The 21,150-nt window shown below is 47.0% G+C and overlaps 1 non-coding gene across 1 annotated transcript; it reads left to right on the top strand.

The window, feature by feature from the left end:
* The first annotated feature begins 9,204 nt into the window (after window positions 1-9,204).
* Window positions 9,205-9,311, top strand: LOC115831110. The gene has a single exon (XR_004026644.1). It is a non-coding gene; the product is annotated as a U6 spliceosomal RNA (small nuclear RNA).
* The last annotated feature ends 11,839 nt before the right edge of the window (window positions 9,312-21,150 follow it).

Below are 21,150 nucleotides of genomic sequence, written 5' to 3'. Positions count from 1 at the left end.
GAGTGAGACTTGGTCTCAGAAAAAAAAAAAAAGTAACAAGAAGAGTACAAAGGATTTCTGTATAGGCTTTACCCAGATTTGCCAATTGTTTACAATTTGTTCCATTTGTCTTACTGTTCCCTCTGTCTTACTGTTCCCTCTTCTCCCCTCCATAAGGATACATGCATCATCTATATCTATTGTGTTATGAGCCATTTGAGAATTAGGTTGGAGAACATCATGTGTCTTTCTTTACCTCAGGACACTTGTGTGTAGTTCCTAAGATCAAGAACATTCTCTTTCCTTTTTTTTTTTTTTTGAGACAGAGTTTTGCTCTTGTCGCCCAGGCTGGAGTGCAATGGCGTGATCTTGGCTCACTGCAACCTCCTTCACCTGGGTTCAAGCGATTCTCCTGCCTCAGCTTCCCCAGTAGCTGGGATTACAGGCGCCCACCACCACGTCCGGCTAATTTTTGTATTCTTTAGTAGAGATGGGGTTTCACCATGTTGGGCTGGCTGGTCTTTGAACTCCTGACCTCAGGTGATCCACCTGCCTCAGCCTCCCAAAGTGCTGGGATTCCAGGCGCGGGTCACCATGCCTGGCCGAATATTCTCTTTTTTTTTTTTTTTTTTTTTTTTTTTTTTGAGACGGAGTCTCTCGCTCTTTCACCCAGGCTGGAGTGCAGTGGCGCGATCTCGGCTCACTGCAGGCTCCGCCCCAGGGTTCACGCCATTCTCCTGCCTCAGCCTCCCGCGTAGCTGGACTACAGGCGCCCGCCACCTCGCCCGGCTAATTTTTTGTATTTTTTTTTAGTGGAGACGGGGTTTCACCGTGTTAGCCAGGATGGTCTCGATCTCCTGACCACGTGATCCGTCCGCTCGGCCTCCCAAGTGCTGGATTACAGGCGTGAGCCACCGCGCCCGGCTGTTTTTTTTTTTTTTTTTGAGACGGAGTCTCGCTCTTTCGCCCAGGTGGAGTGCAGTGGCGCAATCTCGGCTCACTGCAAGCTCCGCCTCCGGGTTCACGCCATTCTCCTGCCTCAACCTCTCCGAGTAGCTGGGACTACAGGCGCCCGCCACCACGCCCGGCTAATTTTTTTTGTGTATTTTTAGTAGAGACGAGGTTTCACCGTGGTCTCGATCTCCTGACCTCGTGATCCGCCCGCCTCGGCCTCCCAAAGTGCTGGGATTACAAGCGTGAGCCACCGCGCCCGGCCCGAATATTCTCTTTCATAAGCACAGTACAACTATCGAAATCAAGAAATTTAACATGGACATGATACTTTTATCTAATGCACAATTCATGTTCCAATTTCATCAATTGTCCCAATAACGTTCCTTATTGCTGTTTTTTCTCCTGGCTTGGAACCAATTCAGGATCACACGTTGCATTTATTTATTTAGCTTTTCCGAGACACCCTGGTGACTTAACATGTTGCATTTAGGGGTCGTGTAAGAGCTTCCTTTTAGACAGTGAATGTTCAAATAGAATGGACCCCCAAATTGCTCTAGGAAGACTTGATGCCTGCAGGACATAGCTGGGTTTCTGCAGGGATGGCCAGCTCATGTGCCGCCATCTTGTGGCAAGTGTGAATAGAGTTTATAAATCCACTGGGCAGCTGTGAAATTTTTCTTTTCTTGATGACCTAAAAAAAGATCAGGTGGTGTTAATATTATTTCAGTTTTTCTTAATAATGTGGGAGGCTGTGTTGTAAGGATTTTGCTATTTCAAATCTACCTTTTTTTTTTTTGAGACAGAGTCTGACTGTGTTGCCCAGGCTGGAGTACAGTGGCACGATCTTGGCTCACTGGAACCTCTGCCTCCCAGGTTCAAGCGATTCTCCTCTCTCAGCCTCCTGATTAGCTGGGATTACAGGTGCCCACCACTATGCCCGGCTAATTTTTGTATTTTTAGTAGAGACGGGGTTTCGCCATGTTGGCCAGGCTGGTCTTGAACTCCTGACCTCAGGTGATCTGCTCTCCTCGGCCTCCCAAAGTGCTAGGATTACAGGCATGAACCACCACGCCTGACCTAATTTTTTATATTTTTAGTAGCAGGCTGGTCTTGAACTCCTGGCTTCAAGTGATCCGCCCGCCTCAGCTTTCCAAAGTGCTGGGATGACAGGCATGAGCCACTGCGCCTGGCCAACTCAGTAAATAGGCACGTTCAGACGTGGAATAAAAATCAGCCTAGTACAGAGCTTTAACCTTCCTAATCAAAACCGCATTTGGTAAACAAATCTTTTTTGATCCCCAAGTCCCAACTATGTGCCTGGTGTAGGGGAGCAAAAAATGGCTTCCCTCTACCCTTCTAGGTTCTTTGACTGGGCTACATATTAAATTGACATAAGGCAGATTAACAGGAGAAAAAACTCATTTTAATTATGTAAGTATGCACAGGAGCCCCACAATATATGAGATTCAAAGAAGGGCCAGATGATTGAAGCTTATATAGCATCCTGAGCTACAGAAAAGAAGAGGGGCTTGCGGCTTCTGGGAGGTGGTGGTGACCTAAATTATGGGAGGGTGCGGGAGGAAGTGTATGGTGAATAAAAGTTGTCTTGTTATGCAGATTATAAGTCTCTTAGTTAAGAAAAGTTGTCCCAGAAGAATAGATCTGGGCGTGGTGCCAACCTCCAGTCTCATCTCCTGTGATCTGAGCTCATCTTCCCTGATTGAGAAGATTCGTGGGGAAGGGATTCATGACACTGGAGTTCCCTTTGGAGGATCCGTGTTTAGGTAGATAAGGGAAGGTCAAAGAAAGTCCTCCCTGCCCTTGCTGTTCCCCAGGTTCCCTCCATTTGAAGTAATCAGTGAATCAAAGGGGCGTATTTTGGGATTGGCATTTCTCGAACTTCTTCATTTCTCCTATCTGAAACTTCTCTAGAAGTTCCACATGCTAAAAGTTGATTTGGTGGTGGATGACAGAAAAATCAGATTAGTGTTTGAACAGTATGAGACCTGGGACTAGGTCAGTCCAATTAATCAGTTCTGTCTCATTCCAGGAGGTGGTGTGGCAGGTGGCCTCCCATCAAGGTCAGGCCTCTGTATGGCACAAGCAAACAGGTATTTAATAAGAGGAAACAAAAGAATAAGGTTAATGTTTGGAGCAATCTGTAAACTAGTTTCTGAGCCTGGAGGGCAGCCAATTGACATGATTTCTAGATGTTGGGTCAAAGCATCTTCAGTTGGAGCAGGGGCAGGCAGTGATAATTTGACACAGATTTTCCTGGTTGCAATTTGCATCAGAGGTTCCAGTGAACTTTTTTTTTTTTTCTCAGACAAAGTCTCGTTCTGTCGCCCAGGCTGGAGTGCAGTGATGCGATCTCGGCTCATTGCAACCTCTGCCTGCCAGGTTCAAGCGATTCTCCTGCCTCAGCCTCCCGAGTAGCTGGGACTACAGGCACATGCCACCACGCCCAGCTAATTTTTTGTATTTTAGTAGAGACGGGGTTTCACCATGTTAGCCAGGATGGTCTTGATGACCTTGTGATCCACCTGCCTCGGCCTCCCAAAGTGCTGGGATTACAGGCATGAGCCACTGTGCTGGCTTTTTTTTTTTTTTTTTTTTTCAGACGGAGTCTCGCTGTGTTGCCCAGGCTGGAGTCAGTGGCATGACCTCCGCTCACTGCAAGCTCCGCCTCCGGGTTCATGCCATTCTCCTGCCTCAGCCTTCCGAGTAGCTGGGACTACAGGTGCCCACCACCACGCCCAGCTAATTTTTTGTATTTTTAGTAGAGACGGGGTTTCACTGTGTTAGCCAGGATGGTCTCAATCTCCTGACCTCGTGATCCACCCGCCTCGGCCTCCCAAAGTGCTGGGATTACAGGTGTGAGCTACTGTGCCTGGCCTTTTTTTTTTTTTTTTAGATGGAGTTTTGCTCTCGTTGCCCAGGCTGGAGTGCAATGGCACAATCTTGGCTCACTGCAGCCTCCGCCTCCTGGGTTCAAGCAATTCTGCTGCCTCAGCCTCCCAAGTAGCTGGGATTACAGGTGCCCGCCACCCAACCCGGCTAATTTTTGTATGGGGTTTCACCATGTTGCTGGGCTTGAACTCCTGACCTCAGGTGGTCTTCCCACCCCGGCCTCCCAAAATGCTGGGATTACAGGTGTGAGCCCAGTGAACTTTCTGATTAGTTTGTATATCGGTAGGCATGAAGGTGGTGTATACCTAAGTGTTTGTGGTGATTTATCTGAAGTCTCTATCAAGTCTTCTAGTTTTAGCTTGCAGGGCTTCAGGAAAGGAAGTCTTAATTTCAGTAACTCCAAGTCAGAAGGGAGAAAAACTGGAAATGTTAGTTTGGAGAGTCATAGCCAGACATTTGAGGAAACTGGAAGAATTCAGGATCCACTCAAGTTTCCAGGTAAATAACAAACCCTCCACAACAATGAACTAGAATCTAATAATGGATACACTATAGTTTTCTTCTGAAACATAATTTTTCTTTGTACATTCACCCCCATTTCTGCCAAACACAATCACAGTGAGATCAATTTGTTGCCAGGAGTGGTGGCTCATGCCTGTAATCCCAGCACTTTGAGAGTTGAGGCAGGAGCAGATTGCTTTAGTCTAGGAGACCAGCCTGGGCAACATGGCAAAACCCCATCTCTACAAAAAATACAAAAAAAATCAGACGTGGTGGCACACGAAATACAAAAAAATTAGACATGTTGGTGCATGCCTGTAGTCCCGACTACTCAGGAGGCTGACCTCAGAAGGATCATCTGAGCCTGGGAGGTGGAGGCTACAGTGAGCCGTGATCCTACCACTGTACTCCAGCCTGGGTGATAGAGCAAGACCCTGTTTCAAAGAAAAAAATATCAATTTGTTGCAAAATAAGGTTGGTCTCTTATTAAACTTGGCCTGATTATTTATGTAAGAGCAGTAAGAATAATGATTGATTGTAAAGGTTCTTTTTTATTTTTTTGGAGATGGAGTCTTGCTCTGTCGCCTAGGCTGGAGTGCAGTGGCGCATTCTTGGCTCACTGCAACCTCTGCCTCCCGGGTTCAAGCGATTCTCCTGCCTCAGCCTCCTGAGTAGCTGGGATTACAGGGGCCCACCACCATACCCGGCTAATGTTTTGTATTTTTAGTAGAGATGGGGTTTCTCCATGTTGACCAGGCTGTTTTCCAACTCCTGACCTCAAGTGATCCACCTGCCTTGGCCTTCCAAAGTGCTGGGATTATAGGCGTGAGCCACTGTGCCTGGCCCAGATTGGACCTTTTTTTTTCCTTTTTTTCCTAGACAGAGTCTCGCTCTGTCACCCAGGCTGGAGTGCAGTGGAGCGATCTCGGCTCACTGCAACCTCTGCCTCCCAGGTTCGAGTGATTCTCCTGTCTCAGCCTCCCAAGTAGCTGGGACGACAGGCGTGCGCCACCATGCCCAGCTAATTTTTGTATTTTTAGTAGAGATGGGTTTCTCTATGTTGACCAGGCAAAGCCTCTCAGGCTAGGCGCGGTGGCTCACACCTGCAACCCCAGCACTTTGGGAGGCCGAGGCAGGTGGATCACGAGGTCAGGAGTTCAAGACCAGCCTGACCAACATGGCGAAACCTCGTCTCTACCAAAAATACAAAAATTAGCCAGGCATGGTGGTGGGTGCCTGTAATCCTAGCTACTCGGGAGGCTGAGGCAGGGAGAATCTCTTGAACCTGGGAGGCGGAGGTTGCAGTGAGCCGAGATTGCGCCACTGCACTCCAGCCTGGGTGACAGAGCGAGACTCTGTCTCAAAAATAAATAAATAAATAAATAAATAAATAAATAAATAAATAAATGCCTCTCAAGGTTATGAAGCCAGGGACTTGCCATCAAACTATGCCTATGGCACTATAATACTGTAGGTATTAAAAAAAATTACAATCCGTCAGCTCAGTCCCATGCAATTCTTATTCTTCCTGATGTTGTTAGCAGGGTTTCTTTTTCTTTTTTTCTTTCTGAGACAGAGTCTCCCTCTGTTACTCAGGCTGGAGTGCCTCGGCTCAGTGTAACCTCCACCTCCTGGGTTCAAGCGATTCTCGTGCTTCAGCCTCTGGAGTAGCTGGGATTACAGGTGTGCACCACCACACTCAACTAATTTTTTTGTTGTTGTTTTTTAGTAGAGACCAGGTTTCTCTACGTTGGCCAGGCTGGTCTCGAACTCCTGGCCTCAAATGAACCGCCTGCCTGGGCCTCCCAAAGTGCTGGTATTACAGGCATGAGCCACCACACCTAGCCGAGTCAGCAGTTTTCTGAGTCCAGTTTTTCCACTAGAGTTTTGGAAATTCTTACCCAGTCCAATGTTATAATCTTAAGTTTATTAGGACCTTCTATTTCAGACTACTTGTCAGAGTCATTTCCATGAATCTTGAAGAAGCAATTTGGGGCAATAGCTGATTGCAAATGCTTTTAGAGAAGAACCAAGACACTATTGATGAGCAAGACAGAATGGCCATGGTTAAAAAATCTGATGAGAGTTCATTATAACCAGCAATTGACAAGGAAACCTGGTTATTTCTGTGGCATATATCATGTTAACATAGTAACAAAATTATGACTTATAACATTAGATTTCTAGGAATCTCATGATTTTTAGAACATTCATATCAGTAACATATCCAGAAATATAACTTTTTTTTTTTTTTGAGATGGTGTCTAGCTGTGTCAGCCAGGCTGGAATGCAGTGGTGCGATCTTGGCTCACTGCAACCTCCGCCTCCCGGGTTCAAGCAATTTTCCTGCCTCACCCTCCCAAGTAGCTGGGATTACAGGTGCCCACCACCACACCCAGCTAATTTTTGTATTTTTAGTAGAGGCGGGGTTTCACCGTGTTGTCTAGGCTGGTCTCGAAGTCCTGACCTCGTGATCCGCCCACCATGGCCTCCCAAAGTGCTGGGATTACAAGCATGAGCCATTGCACCCAGCCATATAACTTATTTAAAAAAATGTTTTTTATCACCCTAATCACCTCCTACCCTGGGTTCATAAATATAACTTAACATTTAGCATCACTTGTTATGTGACAATGTTTCCCATTTAATTTAACATTTCAAATAAGCCTAATTAGTCTAATGTCTCTTTTTTTTTTTTTTTTTTTTGAGACGGAGTCTCGCTCTGTCGCCCAGGCTGGAGTGCAGTGGCGCGATCTCGGCTCACTGCAAGCTCCACCTCCCGGGTTCATGCCATTCTCCTGCCTCAGCGTCGCCGAGTAGCTGGGACTACAGGCGCCCGCCACCACGCCCGGCTAAATTTTTTGTATTTTTAGTAGAGACGGGGTTTCACCGTGGTCTCGATCTCCTGACCTCGTGATTCACCCGCCTCGGCCTCCCAAAGTGCTGGGATTACAAGCGTGAGCCACCGCGCCCAGCCATGTCTCTCTTTTTTTTTGAGATGGAGTTTTGCTCTGTTACCCAGGCTGGAGTGCAATGGTGTGATCTCGGCTCTCTGCAACCTCCGACCGCCGGGTTCAAGCGATTCTCCTGCCTCAGCTTCCCAAGTAGCTGGGATTATAGGTGCCCATCACCACGCCTGGCTTTTTTGTTTGTTTTTTAGTAGAGACAGGGTTTCGCCATGTCGGCCAGGCTGGTCTTAAACTCCTGACTTCAGGTGATCCACCTGCCTCAGCCTCCCAAAGTACTGGGATTACAGACGTGAGCCACCGTGCCTGGCTAATGTCTCTCTTTTTCAAGGTGAGAAACACATCTTTTGAGCTTTCCCAGGGGCTCAACTGGCAAATTCCAAAGTTAATTCAAGATCAAAAGACTGAATTTAGAATTTGATTTTAGGAAGTTTGTCAAAAATGTAAAAAATGGTTTAAAACTCCTTCCTTCCCTCCCTCCCTCTCTCTCTTTTTCTTTCTCTCTTTCTCTTTCTTTCTTTCTTTCTTTCTTTCTCTCTCTCTCTCTCTCTCTCTCTCTCTCTTTCTCTCTCTCTCTCTCTCTCTTTCGTTCTTCCCTCTGTGGCCCAGACTGGAGTATACTCGACTTGCTGCACACTCCCTGCGTCCGGCTCCCGTGATTCTCCTGCCCTGGCCTGCGGGCTGCCTGGCATTGCCGGCGCGCGCCACCACCCCTCCCTGGTTTTTCTCCTTTGGCTGAAGGCGCGGTTTCGCCATGTCGGCCAGGCTGGTCTCCAGCTCCTGACCCCGAGTGCTCTGCCCGCCTCAGCCTCCCGAGGTGCTGGGACTGCAGACGGAGGCTCGCTCACTCGGTGCTCGGTGTTGCCCGGGCTGGAGTGCGGTGGCGTGGTCTTGGCTCGCTGCAGCCTCCGCCTCCCAGCTGCCTGCCTTGGCCTCCCAGGGTGCTGGGATTGCAGCCTCTGCCCGGCCGCCGCCCCGTCTGGGAGGTGGGGAGCGTCTCTGTCTGGCCGCCCATCGTCTGGGTTATGAGGAGCTCCTTTTCCTGGCCGCCCCGTCTGGGAGGTGAGGAGCACCTCTGCCCAGCCGCCACCCCGTCTAGGAAGTGAGGACCGTCTCTGCCCGGCCGCCCCTTCTGGGAAGTGAGGAGCGCCTCTGCCCGGCCGCCCCTTCTGGGAAGTGAGGAGCGCCTCGGCCCGGCCGCCCCGTCTGGGAAGTGAGGAGCGCCTCTGCCCGGCCGCCCCGTCTGGGAAGTGAGGAGCGCCTCTGCCCGGCCGCCCCGTCTGGGAAGTGAGGAGCGCCTCTGCCTGGCCACCCATCGTCTGGGATGTGAGGAGCGCCTCTGCCCGGCCGCCGTCTGGGAGGTCTACCACAGAGGCCAGAAGCCTGTGGGGGCTGGACGTGGTGGCTCACGCCTGTAGTCTGTAGTCTCAGCACTCTGGGAGGCCGAGGCGGGTTGATCACTTGAGGCTAGGAGTTCGAGACCAGCCTGGCCAACATGGCGAAACATATGAAAAATACAACTGACAAACCAACCAACCAAGCGACAACAAAACAGGTCTACCCTGGAGTCATACTCTAATTTTTTCTATTTTCCTCCCTTTCTGATCCTTTATCCCACTTCCTTTTTCTTCCTCTTCCTTCTTCTTCTTTGTCAAATAGAGGATTGAGTTATTATCATTGATCCATACAAAGTCCCTCTCTCATTTATTTTCTTTAATTCCCACCCCCCATTTCTATTCCCCGTCTTCCCATGTGCAACCTTCCTAATATGTTTGATATGCATCTTTTTGTTCGTATGTACTTTTAGAAAATGTTTATTGTTTTGTGTGCAAAAAAAATAAAATAAATTTAAATATTAAAACTAAAAAAAAAAAAGGTTTAAAACACTTAATTAGTGCTTGCTTTGGCAGCACATATACTAAAGCTGGAACGATACAGAGAAGATTTGCATGGCCCCTGTGCAAGGATAACTCACAAATTCATGCGGCCTTCCATATTTTTTGAAATTAAGAAAAGAAAAAAGGAAAAATTTGATTAAATAGGATCTCAGGTAACTATTAATTTAGGTCGCTAATAATGAGTCTGGTTACCAGAGTGATTATTGAGTTATATAGTGATCTGGGATCCTATTTAATCAACTGTTCATTTTATAATCATTTAATATTTTATAATTTAAGTATTTAATGAGCATTTAATATTTATTAATATTCATTTCATAATCACCAGGGTAATTATTAAAAGGCTTCGAAGGCAAATAGAGAAAGTTACATAGTTGTAAAAATATATATATTAGCTCTCTTAATAGAGAGGATTTTATTTTCTTGGAAAGTAATTGAAGGCCTGATAAAAGATAACATAAACAGAAAATTATTTTGATAAGACATAATTTTTTTAAGGCAGATTACTTAAAAGGTGAAAAAGAAAATCTTTCACTCTTTCTTATCAATACTACAAGAAAATCTTGCATTTTAAAAGATAATGCCAAATTCTAGTTTTGCATCAATGTACCCTTGATATTAAGGCTCTTTTTTTTTTTTAAACTACTTTTTTTTGTTTGTTTGTTTGTTTGTTTTGAGACGGAGTCTCGCTTTGTCACCCAGGCTGGAGTGCAGTGGCACGATCTCGGCTCACTGCAAGCTCCGCCTCCCGGATTCACACCATTCTCCTGCCTCAGCCTCCCGAGTAGCTGGGACTACAGGCGCCCACCACTACGCCCGGCTAATTTTTTTTTTGTATTTTTAGTAGAGACAGGGTTTCACTGTGTTAGCCAGGATGGTCTCGATCTCCTGACCTCGTGATCCACCCGCCTCAGCCTCCCAAAGTGCTGGGATTACAGGCGTGAGCCACCGCGCCTGGCTAAGGCTCATTTTTAAGACATAATAAATTCAGTCAATTTTGGTCAGTTTGACCACAAAAGATTCTCTCTTTCCAACTTTTACATGCATTCAGTTTTACCTGTATCTTTTCTTCCTTCCTTCATTCTGCAACAACTTATAAACTAGACTAAGTGATTTTTCCTCAACAAAACCCTCCCACATCTTCATACCTCATAACGTCTTACTTTCCTTGTACACTTTGCATACAGAGTCACTTATAGTAGTTATATAATTACATATTAGAATTTTAAGTCTTAGCAACTCTATAGTGAAAACCTAGGAAGTAAGCGATTTTGAACTGTCATGTGCTAACATTTTGTGAAGACACATAATTTCTAGAAACGTGTTTTCTCGCAGAATAGTTTTTCAGTATGAAACAGGACATGTTTACCTATGGACCCAAATATATTATTTCTTTCTATAAATTTTAAGAAGCCAAAGGTAAATAAACTTGTGCCTGTGTTCAGCAATGAATGCTTTAGTATTTTGTTTTATTTGGAAATGACCTGGATATTTAATGAATATCCACCATCCAAGGGTGTAGTTACCAAAGAGGTTGGGAAACCTTTTTAAAGAGCTATTTATAGGCCGGGCGCGGTGGCTCACGCTTGTAATCCCAGCACTTTGGGAGGCCGAGGCGGGCGGATCATGAGGTCAGGAGATCGAGACCACGGTGAAACCCCGTCTCTACTAAAAATACAAAAAATTAGCCGGGCGTGGTGGCGGGCGCCTGTAGTCCCAGCTACTCGGAGAGGCTGAGGCAGGAGAATGGTGTGAACCCAGGAGGCGGAGCTTGCAGTGAGCTGAGATTGTGCCACTGCACTCCAGCCTGGGCGACAGAGCGAGACTCCGTCTCAAAAAAAAAAAAAAAAAAAAAAAGAGCTATTTATAAACCACAATTATTTTTATTTTTATTTATTTATTTTTTTTTGAGACAGCGTTTCACTCTTATAGCCGAGGCTGGAGTGCAATGGCATGATCTCGGCTCACTGCAACCTCCGCCTCCCAGGTTAAAGCATAAAGCACGATTGTTGTTGAAAAGTTCATTTATAAACTTCTATCCTACTTTTATTTATTTCACATGTTCTTAACAATTATGCTTAGATTAGTCATGGAAGTTTCATGAGACATTAGACAAAGTCAGCTCTCCCAAGTCATTTCCCTATTCGCCACTTTTTTTTTTTTTTTTTGAGACAGAGTCTCACTCTGTCACCCAAGCTGGAGTGTAGTGACTCTATCTCGGCTCACTGCAACCTCTGCCTCTGGGTTCAAGCCATTCTCCTGCCTCAGCCTCCCAAGTAGCTGGGATTACAGGTGTGTACCACCAAACCCAGCTATTTTTTTTTTTTTTTTTTTTGAGATGGAGTCACCTCTGTTGCTCGGCCTGAATGCAGTGGCACGATCTCAGCTCACTGCAACCTCCGCCTCTCAGGTTCAAGCGATTCTCCCACCTCTTCTGAGTAGCTGGGACTACAGGTGCCCGCCACCATGCCCAGCTAATTTTTTTGTTTGTTTGTTTGTTTTTTGAGACAGAGTCTCGCTCTGTTGCCCAGGCTGGCGTGCAGTGGTGCAATCTCGCCTCACTGCAACCTCTGCCTCCTGGGTTCAAGCAATTCTCTGCCTCAGCCTCCAGAGTAGCTGGGATTACAGATGCCCGCCACCACGCCCAACCAATTTTTGTATTTTTAGTAAAGACGGGTTTTCACCATCTTGGCCAGGCTGATCTTGAACTCCTGACCTTGTGATCCACTCACCTCGGCCTCCCAAAGTGTTGGGATTATAGGCGTGAGCCACCGCACCCAGCTAATTTTTTTTGTATTTTTAGTAGAGACTGGGTTTCACTATGTTAGCCGGGCTGGTCCTGTACTCCTGACTTCAAGTAATCTGCCCACGGCCTCCCAAAGTGCTGGGATTACAGGCATGAGCCACTGTGCCTGTCCCCACTATTCACCATTTTTACATCAAATGCGTGTCAGGCAGCCATCATCTAAGCAAGGACCATAATGTGAAATACATATATAAGGTTTTTTGGGTTTTGTTTTTGTAAGTCAGAAGACAGAGCTGTTTTTCATTAAACCAACAATATTAAACTAGTTTTATTTACCAAAGATGTACCCAAGTCATGTGAACTTGGAAAGCATTTGGATTACTTCCTATATTTCTAGCAGTTTTAGGCATATAGTCATCTCCTGCATAATGATGTTTAATGAGCAATGCACCACATAGATAATGGTGGTCCCATAAGGTTATAATGGAGATGCCCTCTGCAAGTGCACCACTTTTATCTTTTTTTTTTTTTTTTTTTTTGGAGACAGGGTCTCGCTCTGTGGCCCAGGCTGGAGTGCAATGGTGCGATCTCAGCTCACTGCAACCTCTGCCTCCTGGGTTCAAGCAATTCTCTTGCCTCAGCCTCCCAAGTAGCTGGGATTACAAATGCCCGCCACCATGCCCAGCTAATTTTTGTATTTTTAGTAGAGATGGGGTTTCACCATGTTGGCCAGGCTGATCTTGAACTCCTGACCTCAGGTGATTCACCTGTCTCAGCCTCCCGAAGTGCTGGGATTACAGGTGTGAGCCACTGCGGCTGGCCCACTTTTATCTTTTATTGTACCTTTTCTATGTTTAGATATACGAACACTTGGCCAGGCACAACGGCTCATGCCTGTGATCCTAGCATTTTGGGAGGCCGAGGCAGGCAGATTGCTTGAGGTCAGGAGTTCGAGACCAGCCTGGTCAATGTGGCGAAACCCCATCTCTACTAAAAATACAAAAAATTAGCCAGGCATGCTGGTGTGCACCTGTAATCCCAGCTACTCGGGAGGCTGAGGCAGGAGAATTGCTTGAATCCAGGAGGCAGAGGTTGCAGTGAGCCAAAATGGTGCCACTCACTCCAGCCTGGGCGACAGAGCAAAACTTGGTCTCAAAAAAAATAAAAACAAACAAACGGCAATTGCCTTCAGTATTCAGTACAATAACATGCGGTACAAGTTTATAGCAATAGACTATAACTTATAGCCTAGGTATATAGTAGGCTATATGATCTAGCTTTGCTTAAATACACTCTATGATGTTCACATAATGACAAAATTGCCTAATGAAGGAATTTCTCAGAACATATTCTCATCATTAAGTGACACGTGACTGTATTTAATTTACATGAGTGGGTCAGGCATGTTGGTTCATGCCTGTAATCCCAGCACTTTGGGAGGCCAGGGCAGGAGGATCACTTGAGACCAGGAGTTTAAGAGCAGCCTGGGCAACATGGCAAGACCCTGTCTCTACAAAACTAAAAATATTAGCCAGGAGTGGTGGCACATGCCTGTAGTCCCAGCTACTCGGGAGGTTGAGGTGGGAGGATCACTTGAGTCCAGGAGGCAGAGGCTGCAGTGAGTGGTGATTGTGACGCTGCACTCCAGCCTGGGTGACAGAGTGAGACCCTGTCTCAATAAATAAATACGTAAATAAGTAATCTGGGCCAGGCGCGGTGGCTCATGCATGTAATCCCAGCACTTTGGGAGGCTGAGGCGGGCAGATCACCTGAGGTCAGGAGTTCGAGACCAGCCTGACAAACATGGCGAAACCTTATCTCTACTAAAAATACAAAAATTATCCGGGTACGGTGGCGGGCGCCTGTAATGTCAGCTACTCAGGAGGCTGAGGCAGGGACAGTCGCTTGAACCTGGGAGGCGGAGGTTGCAGTGAGCTGAGATCATGTTAATGCACTCCAGCCTGGGCAACAGAGACTCAGTCTCAAACAAACAAAAAAAGTAATCTGATTTCTGCTTTTTAATCTTGCTAGAGGAGTCTCTAAGACTAGCTGTTATACCCCTTTCTGTCCTCTTTTCTTGATCTTTCCATAGGTACCGATAAGACAGCCATTTAGGCCAGGCATGGTGGCTCACGCCTGTAATCCCAGCACTTTGGGAGACTGAGGCAGGCGGATCATGAGGTCAGGAGTTCAAGACCAGCCTGGCCAACATGGTAAAACCCTGTCTCTACTAAAAATACAAAAATTAGCTGGGCATAGTAGCAGGCACCTGTAATCCCAGCTACTCGGGAGGCTGAGGCAGTAGAATCATTTGAACCCAGGAGGCGGAGGTTGCAGTGAGGCAAGATTAAGCCACTGCACTCCAGCCTGGGCGACAGGGCGAGACTCCGTCTCAAAAAAGAAAAAAAGAAAGCAAAGACCTTTGTTGCCACAGGCATTAAGGATAGTTTGTGTAAATGGTGTCTCCGGTCTCCCACGACACTCACTGACCCGCTAATCTGTGACACCAGGCAAGCACTACTGGGATTGGACTTTCCCAGCACTGTCCAATTGAAGGTTGAGACAACAAAGCCCTTATGGACTGGGACGGTTATTGGGACCAAACTCTCCTGAGAGCTGGCACAAGTGGACAAAGAGAATGCCGCTGTCACTGCATCGTGGGCTTCCAGCCTATTTGACTGGCTGGCTGACACAAGCCGACACTTGCACCCTCAGCTGGCAGAGGCCAGAGTGTTCTCACTGATGGAAAAGCCAAGCTCTCAAGACATAAAACAAGACCCAAGGAGCACCTCATCTGGTTTTTGTCTTGGGGACCCACAGCAAAATTAGTCTGAACAGACATTGGTCTGCTGAGAACTGTGAACTCACCAGTCTTTGAGGCCTGTGTTCTTGCCCTGTGATTCTCTTCTGTATGACACGACACAAAAGACACAGACATGGGAAAATAATGACCATCTCTGGGAGGGGAGGAATCAGAAAACAAGAATACCACCCCTCACCACCAAAAAAAATAACCAAACAAAAAAACCAGAGTTATTATACAAGAACTAGTTCGCACACATTTTCTCCTGCTAATCCAAACTTAGAAAAGGGAAAAAGACAAAGAGACACTTACCTGTCTTGCTTCCGCTGGACTCTACAGGCAGAGATCTGGGGGGCTAATGTGGTAGGAAATCTTATCTGTGGCCAGTGTTTGGTCAGGCATGCCAGGAGCCTGCTGCTGAAGCAGTCCTAGAGTAGAAAGTGAAAGATGCCCCACATTGGGCACCAGAAACTGGAAGGGAGTGAAAAATGGCTTCTCGCTACCCGTTTTTTTTCTTTTCTTTTTTTTTTTGGAGACGGATTATTGCTCTGTCGCCCAGGCTGGAGTGCAGTGGCGCCATCTCGGTTCACTGCAACCTCCGCCTCACAGGTTCAAATGATTCTCCTGCCTCAGCCTCTTAAGTAGCCTCTTAAGCACGCGCCACCACGCTTTACTAATTTTTGTATTTTTAATAGAGACGGGGTTTTACCATGTTAATTAGGCTGGTCTACTAACTTCTGATCTCGTGATCTGCCCGCCTTGGCCACCCAAAATGCTAGGATTATAGGCATGAGCCGCTGTGCCTGGCCCCTCCTGCTATGCTTCTAAGTTCTTTGGCTGGCTTACACATTAAACCAATATAAGGCAGATTAACAGTAGCAAAAGGCCGAGCATGGTGGCTCACACCTGTAAATCCCAGCACTTTGGGAGGCTGAGGCAAGCGGATCATGAGGTCAGGAGCTCGAGACCAGCCTCGCCAACATGGTGAAACCCTGTCTCTACTAAAAATACAAAAATTAGCCTGGCGTGGTGGCGCTTGCCTGTAATCCCAGCTACTCAGGAGGCTGAGGCAGGAGAATCGCTTGAACCCGGGAAGTGGAGGTTGCAGTGAGCCAAGATCGCATCATTGCACTCCAGCCTGGGCGACAGAGTGAGACTCTGTCTCAGAAAACAAACAAACAAACAAACAAACAAAAAACAGTAGCAAAAAATTGCTGGGCACAGTGGCTCATGCCTGTAATCCCAGCACTTTGGGAGGCTGAGGCGGGTGGATCACTTGAGGTCAGGAGTTCGAGACTAGCCTGACCAACATAGCGAAATCTCATCTCTACTAAAAATAAAAAAATTGGCCAGGTGTGGTGGCATGGTGGGCACCTGTAATCCCAGCTACTCGGAAGGCTGAGGCAGGAGAATTGCTTGAACCTGGGAGGCAGAGGTTGCAGTGAGCCGAGATCGCACCACTGTACTCCAGCTTGGGCAACAGAGTGAGACTCCATCTCAAGAAAAAAAAATTACATACTTAGACATGAGAGTCCCACAAAATATAAGATTCAAAGAAGTGTCAGAGGATTGAAGCTTATTATACGGCATCCTGACCTGCAGAAAAGAAGAGGGGCTTGGGTCTTCTGGGGGGTGGTGGTGACATAAGTTATGGGAGGGTGCAGGGAGGAAGTATATGGTAAATAAAAGTTGTTATGCAGATTGTCTATGAGTTAAGAAAAGTTTTCCCAGAAGAATAGGTGACAGTCTGGGCATCATGTCAACCTCCAGTCTCCTCTCCTGTGATCTGAGCTCATCTTCTCTGATTGAGAAGATTCCTGGAGAGGGGATTCATGACAATGGAGTTCCTTTTGGAGGATCTGTGTACAGACAGGTAAGGGAAGGTCAGAGAAAATCGCTGCACTTACTGTTCCCCTGAATTCCCTCCATTTGAAGTAATCAGCATATCAAATGGGCATATATTGGGGTGGTGTGTCCTGAACTCTTTCACAGGCATTCTTCCATGGGCTGGGAATACAGTGGTACCCAATAGTCCTTGTCCTCATGAGCAAATATATATTCTGGCTTGGAGGAGGACACAAAATAAACAACAAAAATATTTTAGTGTTAAGTCCTAGGTAGAGGATTCAAATATGCTTACAAAGATAATGACAGCATGGCCCTTTTAGACTCGGAGTGGCCAAGGAAAGCACTAAGGAGGTGAGATTTGGGTTTTTTGTTTGTTTCTTTCTTTTTTCAGACGGAGTCTTGCTCAGTTGCCCAGGCTGGAATGCAGTGGCACCATTTCAGCTCAGTGCAACCTCTGCCTCCCGGGTTGAAGCGATTCTCCCACTTCAGCCTCCCAAGTAGCTGGTATTACAGGCACCCACCATTATGCCTAGCTAATTTTTGTATTTTTTTGTAGAGACAGCTACAAAAAATTTTTGTATTTTTTTGTTTCACCATGTTGGCCGGGCTGGTCTGGAACTCCTGACCTCAGGTGACCCGCCCACCTCGGCCTCCCAAAGTGCTGGGATTACGGGCATGAGCCACTGCACCCGGAGGTGAGATTTGAACAGAGTTGTGAAAGAGAAGAAAGAAGGAGCCAGTCATGCCAAGATCAGGATCAGGGACATGAAGAGTCCAGCCAGAGGAGACAGCAAGTTCCCAAATGCCCTGAGGCTTGTCTTTTTGGAGGGGCAGAGAGGAGGTATGTGTGTCTGGAACATGGGCCAGGGACAAGAGTAGTTTGTGATGAAGTTAGAGAAACAGGCAGGGACAGATCATATACAGCCATGAAGACCACGGTGAGGCCTTTGGCTTATATTCCACATGGGATTGGAAGCCCGCTATGTGTTGGAAGCAGATTGATAAAGGTGTTCGATCTTATTGAGAGGAGAAAAGGCTGGGTGTGGTGGCTCATGCCTGTAATACCAGCACTTTGGGAGGCTGAGGCAGGAGGACTGCTGGAGGCCAGGAGTTCGGGACCAGCCTGGGCAACATGGTGAGACACGCCCCCCCCCCACCGCCATCTCTAAAAAATTTAAAAATTAGCTGGGCAGGCCGGGTGCAGTGGCTCACACCTGTAATCCTAGGACTTTGGGAGGCCGAGGCGGGTGGATCACCTGAGTTCGGGAGTTCGAGACGAGCCTGACCAACATGGAGAAACCCCGTCTCCACTAAAAATACAAAATTAATCGGGCATGGTGGCACATGCCTGTAATCCCAGCTACTCTGGAGGCTGAGGCAAGAGAATGGCTTGAACCCAGGAGGTGGAGGTGGAGGATGCAGTGAGCCGAGATCACACCATTGCACTCCAGCCTGGGCAACAAGAGTGAAACTCCATCTCAAAAAAAAAAAAAAAAAAAATTAGCCGGGCGTAGTGGTGTGAGCTTGTGGTCCAAACTACTCTGGAGTCTGAGGTGGGAGGATTGCTTGAACCCAGGAGGTCAAGGCTGCAGTGAGGTGTGTTCACACTACCGCATTCCAGCCTGGGAGACAGAGTGAAACTCTGTCTCAAAATAATAATAAAATAATAAAGAAAAAAGAGGCTGGGCTTGGTGGCTCATGCCTGTAATCCTAGCACTTTGGGAGGCCAAAGTGGGTGGATTACCTGAGACCAGGAGTTCAAAACTAGCCTGGACAACATGGCGAAACCCCATCGCTACTAAAAATAAAAAAATTAGCCAGGGGTGGTGGCGGGCGCCTGTAATCCCAGCCACTTGGGAGGCTGAGGAAGGAGAATCGCTTGAACCTTGGAGGTGGAAGTTGCAGTAAGCCAAGATCGCACCACTGCAGTCCAGCCTGTGCGACGGGAGTGAGACTCCATCTCAAAAAAAAAAAAAAAAAAAAAAAGAAAAGAAAGAAAAAAGGAAAAAGAGAGAGCAGAGAAAGCTTCATCCCAAGGTCTACACAAAGTATACTAGCCTAGCATGACCACTTAAATATTTGTTGTTTTGTTTGAGTAGTTGGGACCATGGGTGTGTGCGACTGCATCCGACTAATTTTTTTTATTTTTTTATTTTTTGGTAGAGAAGGGGTTTTGCCATGTTATCCAGGCTGGTCTTAAAGTTTTAAGTTCGAGCGATCCCCTTGTCTCGGCCTCCCAAAGTGCTGGGATTACAGGCTTGAGACACTGCACCTGGCCTTAAACGTTTCAAGAATCTCCGATATATTAGAAAATTGAATGTGCACTGTGTCTTCCATTACAATTTTTGAAAAAGAAACAAATTTTAAAAAAGGAAACTGGAACCAACATTTGCGGAATCCCTGATGCTTATAGGTACTTCTGCCAAATATATTAATAACATTACTCTGAAAGGATCTTCCCAACACAGTAGTATCTGGGGGAGGCACTGGGGAGTGGGCTTTGTAGATTCTGGCTCGGGAATCAGATATATGATTTTGACATTTCTTTATAATGTGGGAAACTTTTAAATATTTTATTTATTTATTTATTGAGCTAGAGTCTCGCTTTGTCACCCAGGCTGGAGTGCAGTGGCACAGTCTCGGCTCACTGCAACCTCTGCCTCCTGGGTTCAAGTGATTCTCATGCCTTAGCCTCCCAGTAGCTGGGATTACAGGTGCCTGCCACCTCCCAGGCTAATGTTTGTATTTTTAGTAGAGATAGGGTTTTGCCATGTTGGCCAGGCTGGTCTCTAACTCCTGGCCTCAAGTGATCCTCCTGCCTCGGCCTCCCAAAGTGCTGGGATTACAGGTGTGAGCCACTGTGTCCACCTTAATATTTTAAATAATAAAAATGGGGCCGAGTACTGTGGCTCACGCCTGCAATCTCAGCACTTTGGGAGGCTGAAGCGGGCGGATCACGAGGTCAGGAGATCGAGACCATCCTGGCTAACATGGTGAAACCCTGTCTCTACTAAAAATACAAAAATCAGCCGGGCATGGTTGTGGGTGCCTGTAATCCCAGCTACTTGGGAGGCTGAGGCAGAAGAATCGCTTGAACCCCGGAGGTGGAGGTTGCAGTGAGCCAAGATCGCACCACTGCACTCCAGCCTGGTGACAGAGTGAGACTCCATTTCAAAAAAAAAAAAAAAAATTATTTTGTGACTAGTCCCCACAGCTTGTCCAGTTGCCATCGATAAGGAGACCCCTCTGTGAGAAGCCTTGGAATGGACTCCTGGGCCTGATTTCTTTTTTTTTTTTTTTTTTTTTGAGACGGTCTTGCTCTGTGCCCAGGCTGGAGTGCAGTGGGCGATCTCCGCTCACTGCAAGCTTAGCCCCCGGTTCCGCCATCTCCTGCCCAGCCCTCCGAGTGCTGGACTACAGCGCCCGCCACCCCCGGCTATTTTTTGTATTTTAGTAGAGACGGGTTCCCGTGTAGCCGGATGGTCTCGATCTCCTGACCTCGGATCCCCCTCTCGCCTCCCATGTGCTGGTTACAGCTTGACCACCGCGCCCGCCTGGGCCTGATTTCTACTCCCTGGGCACAGAAGGGGGCTTTGAGGAGATGTCCTCTCCAACCCTTCGGGCAAGATCCCTCATCGTTTTCTTTTTTCTGAATCAAGAGACCTTTGAACAGCTTTTAATAAGTTACCGGCACCCTCTACCCAGCAAAGTGCATGTGCAGTCCATATTTATAGTTATGGGGAGAGAGTTTATAGACTAGATTAAGATGGAAGAAAATGGGGTGAGGTTGTAGGGAATTTTCTTCTGGTTCACACTTTTTTGCTTTTTTTTTTTTTTTTTTTTTTGAGATAGAATTTTGCTCTTGTTGCCAAGGCTGGAGCACAATGGTGCCATCTCGGCTCACTGCAACCTCCACCTCCCAGGTTCAAGGAATTCTCCTGCCTCAGTCTCCTAAGTGGCTGGGATTACAGGCGCCTGCCACCACGCCCGGCTAAATTTTTGTATTCTTAGTAGAGATGGGGTTTCACCATTGTTGGCCAGGCTGGTCTCGAACTCCTGACCTCAGGTGATCCACCTGCCTCTGCCTCCCAAAGTGCTGGGATTACAGGTGTAAGCTATCATGCCCAGTCGCCTCGATCGATCACCCTTGATGCTGAAATGGAAAGGGTCTCGCTGTGTTGCCCTGCCACAAGATTCAAAGTGGCCCTCAAGTTTCACCCTTGATGCTGAAAATAGAGAAAGAGTCTCGCTATGTTGCCCAGGATGGCCTTTGAGGCCCCCCAAATATAACTAAGCCATTTGCAGAAGTAACATAGGGCACAGAAGTAGGGCCAATACTTTTCCATTTTCCAGCATGGGATGAGTTAAGAGCACAGGCTCTGGTATCAAACTGTCTGGGTTCAAATACTGTCTTTGTCCTTAACTTGCCCTGGGAACTCAAGGAAGGCCCTTAATGTGCTGTTACATTTAACCTCCAGGGTTACTGTGTAGATAGCAACAGGATAGCATCAGTGGGAGTGTGTTTACACAGAACTTGGCCTGTAA

The sequence above is a fragment of the Nomascus leucogenys genome, chromosome 17, assembly GCF_006542625.1.
Source record: "Nomascus leucogenys isolate Asia chromosome 17, Asia_NLE_v1, whole genome shotgun sequence".
Classification (NCBI taxonomy): domain Eukaryota; kingdom Metazoa; phylum Chordata; class Mammalia; order Primates; family Hylobatidae; genus Nomascus; species Nomascus leucogenys.
The sequence above is the reverse complement of the archived record's forward strand: the minus strand, read 5'-3'. Positions and strand labels throughout refer to the sequence as shown.